At 31.2% G+C, this 8,941-nt stretch overlaps 1 long non-coding RNA gene across 1 annotated transcript; it reads right to left on the bottom strand.

The window, feature by feature from the left end:
• Positions 1-6,457: 6,457 nt before the first annotated feature.
• On the bottom strand, positions 6,458-8,677 carry LOC116011158. The gene is made up of 2 exons (XR_004096975.1): positions 8,426-8,677; positions 6,458-6,934 (listed from the first exon to the last, which is right to left on the bottom strand). It is a non-coding gene; the product is annotated as an uncharacterized LOC116011158 (long non-coding RNA).
• Between the last annotated feature and the right edge of the window lie 264 nt (positions 8,678-8,941).

The following is an 8,941-nucleotide window of genomic DNA, read 5'->3' as shown; positions in this document are numbered from 1 at the left end:
ACTATGTTGTCTATGTCAAGTCCTGTATGTAGAGCTTCGTAAATCGTAATGCATCCATATTGTTGGTATACTAATTTCTAGTATCAGAAAGTGAAACTTGAACAGTAGAGTGATACTTATTCGTTAGTTGTTCATATTATATATAAAGGCAAATATAATGTTTCTTGAAATAGAGTAAATGTGGAAGCACATCTTGGACTAGATCGGAGTGTCTACACCATAGCGGATCCTTTTACCCCTTCTCAAATTTGTTTATCTCTAACGTCATCTATTTCATTCTCACTCTTTTTCTCTTCTAGTCTCATTTCCATTTCAAAAATTTAGTAAGGAATTGAAGAACGTACTTATGGAAAAACATATTATTTTTCCCATTGGGGACAACTTTTTGCTTCAATGCTAATTGCGCTCGATTTATATCTTTTGCAGAGGATAAGTCGAGCCCTTATTTTCAGGAAGGCGGAGGCATAAGGCTATCTGGCTATTGAGTATAGTAGTGTGAAGGAGATGATGCAATTCACACCTAAAGAGATGAAAATCAGAAGAAGAAAAATTCGAGCAGAAAATAAAAAATTAAAAAAAAAAAAGAAATTAAAGAGACAAAAATAACCTTGCTAGGGTTTCACTAGAAAAATCATCAAAATGATCAAATTGTCCAAAATATGATAGTCTGGGTATTAATGACAAAAACGATAGAATGTGACTAATAAATACAAAAGACCTCCACTATATATAATTAACTTTTAAAAATAATTATTCCTAATGGTTTAGGAATAGCTAATACCAAACGAAACCTTAGGAATATAATGGTTATTCCCATTTAAAAAGGAATAACCCAATACGGGGAATATTCTATTATTTGCTATAAAAATCAAACTAAATATTGGAATAGGTTAGTTTTACGAAATGATATTATATTCTCAATGTATTTCACGAACCAAACGTCAAATAAAAGATATTACCGATGTTTGCAATAAATAAATACGCACTTTATATTACCGATGTTTGCAATAAATAAATACGCACTTCCCTGAAATATGATTCTTGAGGATCATTTGCATACTGCAAAGAGATGTTGGCTGGCGACATACAATAGCTTCTCCCAGGGTGATGGTGGCGCTGCTTAGATATATTGGTTTCTAATACAGATTTAGGAAATATTTATGTCTAGCATTGTAATTTTAAAAAAATGGTTTCTAATTTGTTTGTACAAACATTTAATTTGGACAAAATCACAAGACTTAGAGTTTAAGAAAGTCCAAAATAATGATTGAAAATAATTGTAAGAATTTGAAAAGTGTTATAAAACCTTCTTTATGATATTAATTGTAGAGTTAATTCCATTTTTTGTCCTAGATTTATAGGTGGCATTCCACTTTTAGTCCATTTTTTAAAAAAAATCCACTTTTGGTCCTAGTATTATTGTGGCATGACCATTTGTGGTCCTTCGTCAAGAAAATCATTGAAATGCTGTTAAATACAATGACATTTTGATCCTTTTTATATAAAGTAGGTTGACCCGCTATATTTTTTATGTTTATTTTTTGAAACAAAATCAAAATTGAAGACTGAAATGCTCTTGTATTAGACGAAATTTAAACTGTTTTGTTGATGGAGGACCAAAAATGGTCATGCCACAATAATATATACTAGGATCAAAAGTGGATGTTTTGAAAAAAAAGGACTAAAAGTGAAATGTCACCTATAAATCTAGGACCAGAAATGGAATTAACTCTTAATTGTATGATTTGTAACAGCCTTGTACTTAATGCCTTATTTGTAACAGCTACCATTTGTAGTATATATATCATTGTAAAATGAAGTAATGGTATGGCTGATTCAATTCTCTCTTGATTCTCATCTCTTGTTTATAGTTTCCTTATTTTATTGCTTTGATTCTATACTCTACAATTACTAGCAACACAGGGATAGGAGCTAACTGTCGACGAGCATCAAATTTTAACAGAAAGAAGAGTTTTTTTCCAAAATGGTCCCTCGACTATTGCTCATGCATTCTCAATTTTGTATTTTGACTTTCAATTGCACTAAATGTAGTCCCTCGACTTTCAAAAACTCAACCAATTCGGTCCTCCGTTACATATTTTGTCTAATCAATGTTAGAATGAAGGGTATTTTTCGTCCATTTACTTATTGTTAGCCTAACAAATATTGAGAAATAGTTGAGGGATCATTTTGAGAATAGTTAAGGGACCATTTTGGAAAAAAAATCTTTTATTTATTTCATTTTTATTTATTTTCGTTTTTTAGACTCTATCAAATTAGAATTTCTATACATTTTTTTCTTACTATATAAATAGTTAAAATCGCGCAATCCACTTTCAAAATTTTTTACTTTCTTTACAGACTTTTTCACTCTCTCTAAACATACAAACTATTCCTATGCAGTTTAATAAGTTTCGTAAATTTCATAAATAATCATATACTTTTTTTTTTTTAATGTTCATAGACAAACAATCACTATGTATCACAGAATTAATATCACTTTTGGTCCCACGACTTTTTAATTTTTTCAATTTTGGTGCACAACTTTAAATTTTTTTCAATTTTGGTGCCTAACTTTGTTATTTTTATTAATTGACGGCGAAATGTTGCTAGATTTTATATTTTTAAGGGTAAAATCGTCATCTCAAGGAAGTATCTTCAATATCTAAACAAAATCACTGTAAAATCATATTTATAGGTGTTTGATCGATGCAAATAATGCGGAAGACATGCTAACTATATAGAGATCTATGAGATTTATAGCATCGACGATTGACAAACCTTTCTTTTTTTTCTTAATATGATTTTTCTTTTGTTTAGATATTGAAGATAATTCATTGGGATGATGATTTTGCCCAAATATAAAATCCGACAACATTTCGCCGTCAATTTAGCTAAAAAGATCAAAACTGATAAAAATAATAAAGTTAGGCACCAAAATTGAAGAAATTTAAAGTTGTGCACCAAAATATTATTTTTATCAATGAAAATAATATTATTTTTTTCGAGCTTAGACACTCAAAGAGTGCAAAATGTAGGGAAAATGTTAGACCGAAAGGTAAGTTTATCCAGTAAACTTCTCGGGTGAGCCAAAAGGTAAAATCTCGTCAATGTTTTCTGCAATATTTCGTGTATTTGATTTCAAAGTAATTATTACATTTTATATTAATTTACATTATTTAAGATATTGTAAGGCATTTTTTATATGTTTTCCTCTTCTTATTTTTTTTATTAAGAATTAATTATTAATTATTAAGGTAAGTATAATTTATTTTGTACGGTGGACATATTATTTTTAATAATTTTGATTTAATTAAATTATACCTTAATTATAAAAATCATACCTAATAATTTTGGTATATTATACGGGACACAATAATTACTATAAATAATGTTTAACAATTATCAATTTGTATTCAACAATAAAATTTATAGTTAATTTTGAAGTCAATTATAAAATCTTTTGTACTGTGGGCATATTATTTTTAATTATTTGGGTTTACTAATATTATAGCTTATTTATAAAAGATCTAAAGTAATATGATTTTTTGTTTTTGTATTTTTAAAACCTTTATTTCCATTATATATAGGTCATACACAACCAAACATCAGTATTGGTAATCATTCCAATTCCACCCTACTACGAAACATGCAAAATACTTTCATCAAAATCTATACCATTACGAAGTATTTTATTCCTATTCCGATTCCGATTCCCATGTGCAAACCAAATACACCCTTAGTTTTTAAGTTTAGATGAGTACTTTTAGATTTTTGTTTTGATTTTTTATTTTTTTTGTTCATATTGATGTTTTGGATGTCATTAATTGTCTTGATTTTTTATTTTTATACTTTTAAAACATTTAATTTATTCCATTATAAGGTCATACGCAACCAAACATCAATATTGGTAATCATTCTAATTTTCACTCTACTACCAAACATACAAAATACTTTCACCAAAATCAATTACCATTACCAAGTATTTGATTCTGATTCCGATTCTGATTCCGATGTGTGAACCAAACACACCCTTAAATTTAGGGAAGTTGACAAAATACGCACTTAATCACTATATGATATTTTAAGCATATCTTTATCTACCAAAATCTGATTAAGGTGATTTATGTGGTGTTGAAAAGTTAAGTTATAAAGTTACAACTTAAAGACACCAAATAAAACGTGAATTTACCTGTGTTATATAATGGACTGAAACAACACATTATAATTCATGCTAAATGGGATTGAATTACCACCAGAATAATATTGTTTTATGGGCCACCTATATGAATATCATATTTTTTCATGTTTGACCAAATTGAATTAGCTTTGACCAAATTCTTTAGTCAGTCAAAATGTCTTGATGATAAAGAGATCGTGCGATATTCAATGCAATCATTATTGCATGGACCATGGTACACAGAGCTGTGTGGACCAAAAATAAAAAGTACATTATTTTTGTATTATAAGTACATTATTTTAGGGTACATTATTTTTGTACTGAAGGTACATTATTTGATATATACTATCAAATAATGTACCTACAGTACAAAAATAATGTACCTTCAATACAAAAATAATGTACTTTTTTATTTTTGGTCCACACAGTTGTGTGGACCATGGTCCATGCAATAATTTGCCTATTCAATGCAACCCGTAATTAGCATAGTGAATGGTGTAAATGCAGGTCGGTCCGTCTCATTAGCCCGCAAAACCCGATAAAGAGACTAGTTGGTATGTTAGGGGCCCGGTACACATTGCAAGATGGACCCGGATTCATGTTCACAATATTAGAATTTTATGTTCACAAATTTAAAACTCTATATTCACAATTTTAGAATTCTATGTTTACAATTTCATAACTCTATATTTACAATTATAAAACTTTATATTCATAATTACAGAACTCTATATTCACAATTTCATAACTCTATATTCAACAGTATAACACAATTTTTCAATCTATATAACAAAATTGTGAATATAGAGTTCAAAAATTGTGAATATTGAGTAATGTAATTTTGTATATTGAGATCTAAAATTGTGAATATAGAGTTATAAAGTTGTGAACATAAAGTTTTAAAATTGTGAACGTGGACTCGGGTACACCTTGCAAGGTGGACCCCGGTCTATAGCATAATTTGTCATAAAAAGACCGTGAGATAATCAATGCAACCGTAATTAGCATTGTGAATGGTGTCAATGTAGATCGGCCCGTCTCATTAGCCCGCGAAACCGCACTCTAAGATTATGCAATCCTAACCTGTCTCATGGGACTCGCAGGTCAAAGTAAAAAAATTTATTAAAAATTTATTATAGTGTTATTCTATATTTTAATAATTTAACCTAAATAATATTAGATTTTTTCATTTTTTAGAATTTTAAAAATTTTAAATTTTAACATTTCTTATGATGTTTGTGTATAATTTTTTTATAGAAGCCAACGGGTTTGCCTGTGGCCCGGACGGACTATCTCGCGTAGCCCACCGACCCACGCGATCCAAGCCCACGAGACCCACATTTTTACGGACCAAAAATTTTACGCCCTAATCCATCTTAACGTGAGCGAGATGGTTTAGGGTTGATCCACAAACTTCGGCAAAACTTTGACACCCCTAGTTGTGATTGAACAATGGACACACGTAATTAGAGCATCCAAACAAGAATTCTTTAAGGGTCTTTATTTGCCTAATTCCATACATACCTTAACCCAAACCACTCCATACAAACACGCTACACGTCCCAACAAGTCAAAAAACACAAATCATCTTAAGCATCTCCATTTTTTGCTCTCTAATCTTCTGCATTCAGGGTAATTAAGTTGTTTGATTCCCTTGTTATTAGGTAACAACCTATATATATATAAGCAAACTTAAAAAATAAAAGAATATTTAGATGAATTAAAAGTCAATGGTGTTCAAATTGGTGAAACATGCATTATTTCAGTATGAACTAAAAAATAAAGCAAGGTATATAGTCGTAATAATTAATAAGACGGAGATATTAATTTTTAAATAATTGCATTATATGATTAACAAGAACAAAATAAATTATTTTAAAAGATATTTCTTTTGTCCCATTTTATGTATTTAAATCAGTTAACCAAAAAAATTGTTTGCAAATTAATAAGTGATACGAGATTTAATATTCTTTTCAATCTTTTATATTAAAACCAACGTCCTTGTGTATAGCAAAATTGATGTGTCCAAATATTTTCTATATAAATGTTCAATTTCTCTCATTTTACTTGTCATGTTTTATTTATTTTTTGTTTGGCAAGTTAGAAATTTTTATTTTTTTTTATATCTGGTTCATTTTTAAAAAAAAAATCATAAACATAAATTTATTGCAAAATTATTTCTCACAAAATATTAATTACTTTAATGATGATATTAATTACTATTTGTAGTAAAAAATTATAAATTAAAATTTGTAATAGTAATATAAATATTAATAATTATTATAATAAAAAGATAAAAAGATATCATTAAATAAATTTTAAGTTGTACTTGAACTGGTATATATACTACAGATGAATCAAAGTTAGTTAACAAAAACAAATACTGAATTCTCCTCATACAAGAATCAAAACTGCATTCTGAATTCTCTACTCCCTGGCCCCTGCATCAACCAAGCCTCATCAGTCTGGAGCTCTGCAAAGTGCAATCAACAAGCTCTCAAATCTCTGCAAATCAACCAGCACACAGGTAATAGACATTTATACATAATCTTGGGTTTCTTTGAATTTCTATGTGGGTTTCTTTAGAGGATTTCTGTTATTTGACAAATGCTAGGTGTTTCTTTGAATTTCAATGGGTTTCTTTGAATTCTCCTCCTGCAAGAACCAAAACTGAGTTCTGAATTCTCTACTCCCTGCATCAACCAAACCTGGAGTGTCTGCTCTCTGACAAGTGCCAACAACTAGCTCTCAGCTCTGCAATAAAACAGCACACAGGTAATAGACATTTATACATAATCTTGGGTTTCTTTGAATTTCTATGGTTTTCTTTAGAGGATTTATGTTATTTGACAAATGCTAGGTGTTGTATATTTCATAGTGTTTCTTGATCTTCAAGTTCATAACAGGACGATGACAAAAGAAAAAATTAAACCCAAAAAGCAAGGGAAGAAAATAATTGAAACTGAACAAACTGAAGCGGATGAGGGAAAAGGGGGTAAGGGGAAGGCTGGAAAAGGAAAAGGGCTTGAGGGGAAAGAGGCTGTGAAAGGAGGAGAAGGGCTTGAGGGGACAGAGTATGAAGCTAAAGCTTCGAAAGGAAGTGGTTTGAGTGGAAAACGAGCCAAGAAATTGGCAAAACAATTAGCCAAGAACCCAGACTATAAAATATTTTGCAGTGTCTGTAATGCTCCCTTCAAAACTAGGGATGAGCTGCTGCAGCACCTTCCACATGGAATGTAAGTGTCTCATTTGTGTATATGCAAAATCTTATTGTTTTTTACTTTCAATACTTTGTACTTACTTTGTGTTTTGTGTGCTTTAACTGTAGATGTGCTAATATGGGTAGAAAGAAATAAAGACCAAGCAGCTGCTATGGGTATTTCCTATAGAATGTAAATTGTATTTTTTTGTCATTTCTATATATATCCAATAATTATGTGCTTTCTTTTTTTTTTAACTGCAGGTGCGTAGTAAAGACCAACAGGCGCTATGAATCAAGAGCTTTCCCATAGAATTTCCAATATAATGCTGTTTTGGTTATATTTTGCCTAAGACAAACTAGTTTGTATCTACAACACAGCACTATTATATTGCACATTCAATTTGTTATGAATATATTGTATGTTTTGTGATGTCATATTTTTTAGAAGCCTATATAGCCAGACTTAAGCAAACTCTCAGATGTTTTGTGAGAACTACCCAGCCCAAAACCTTAGCTTATGCTTTGAGAAAGGGTTCAAAGCCAATGAGCAACCTAAAGATATCTCCCAGTACACCCCAGATGTTTAGAAGCCTATATAGTCAGACTTAAGCAAACTCTCAGATGTTTTGTGAGAACTACCCAGCCCAAAACCTTAGCTGATGCTTTGAGAAAGGGTTCAAAGCCAATGAGCAAGATATCTCCCAGTACACCCCAAAGCCTTCCCAATTCACAAACACTCAATTCTCTAAACCTTATAACCCCAAGCCCACTGAAAATAGATCTACCAACTTCCTAGGAACCACAGCCTTAACAGTACTGCCAAGGGCCCTGATGTGGCCAAGTTCAAATCTCATTTGAGGGAGCAGGTTATAGAATTAGAGTTTCCAATATTTTTGGTTATATTCTGCTAAAACCCTACAATGCAACACTATTATCATATGACACAATCAATTTGTTATCAACTATAGAAAACTCAGTTCGTACTCAGATTTCAAGCCTTCGCAATGTAGAATCAGTCAATCAACTCAATGAAGAAGACATACCTAGATTCGCAGATTCGCAGGGGACGGAGGGAGGGAGGCAGCGCCGTCGGCTTCTAGCTTCGTCGTCATCTGCTTGTTTCTTCGTCGCAGATTCGCAGGGGAGGGAGGGAGGCGTCGGCGTCGGCCTTGGGGTTTGGCTTCGTCGCCGTCGACCGTCACTTTGGCAGCTTGGAGGAGTCAGAGAGACTGAGGGTTGGGATTCGTCGTGAGTGAGTGAGTGAGTGACGGAGACTGAGACATAGGAATCGGGAACTTAATTTTTAGGGATTTTAGATGTTAGATTTTAGGGATTAGGGATTTGAAGGTTTAATTTTAATTTAATTGGGGGATTTTAGGGATTAGGGATTTGAAGGTTTAATTTTAATTTAATTGGGGGATTTTAGGGATTAGGGATTTGAAGGTTTAATTTTAATTTAATTTGGAGATTTTAGGGATTAGGGATTTGAAGGTTGAATTTTATTTTTTAATTGTTAAAGGTTTGTTCTATAAATTTAATTTAGAGATTTTAAGGATTAG

This window comes from Ipomoea triloba, chromosome 2, assembly GCF_003576645.1.
Source record: "Ipomoea triloba cultivar NCNSP0323 chromosome 2, ASM357664v1".
Taxonomy (NCBI): domain Eukaryota; kingdom Viridiplantae; phylum Streptophyta; class Magnoliopsida; order Solanales; family Convolvulaceae; genus Ipomoea; species Ipomoea triloba.
Note: the sequence above shows the minus strand (reverse complement) of the source record. Positions and strands in the feature narration are given on the sequence as shown.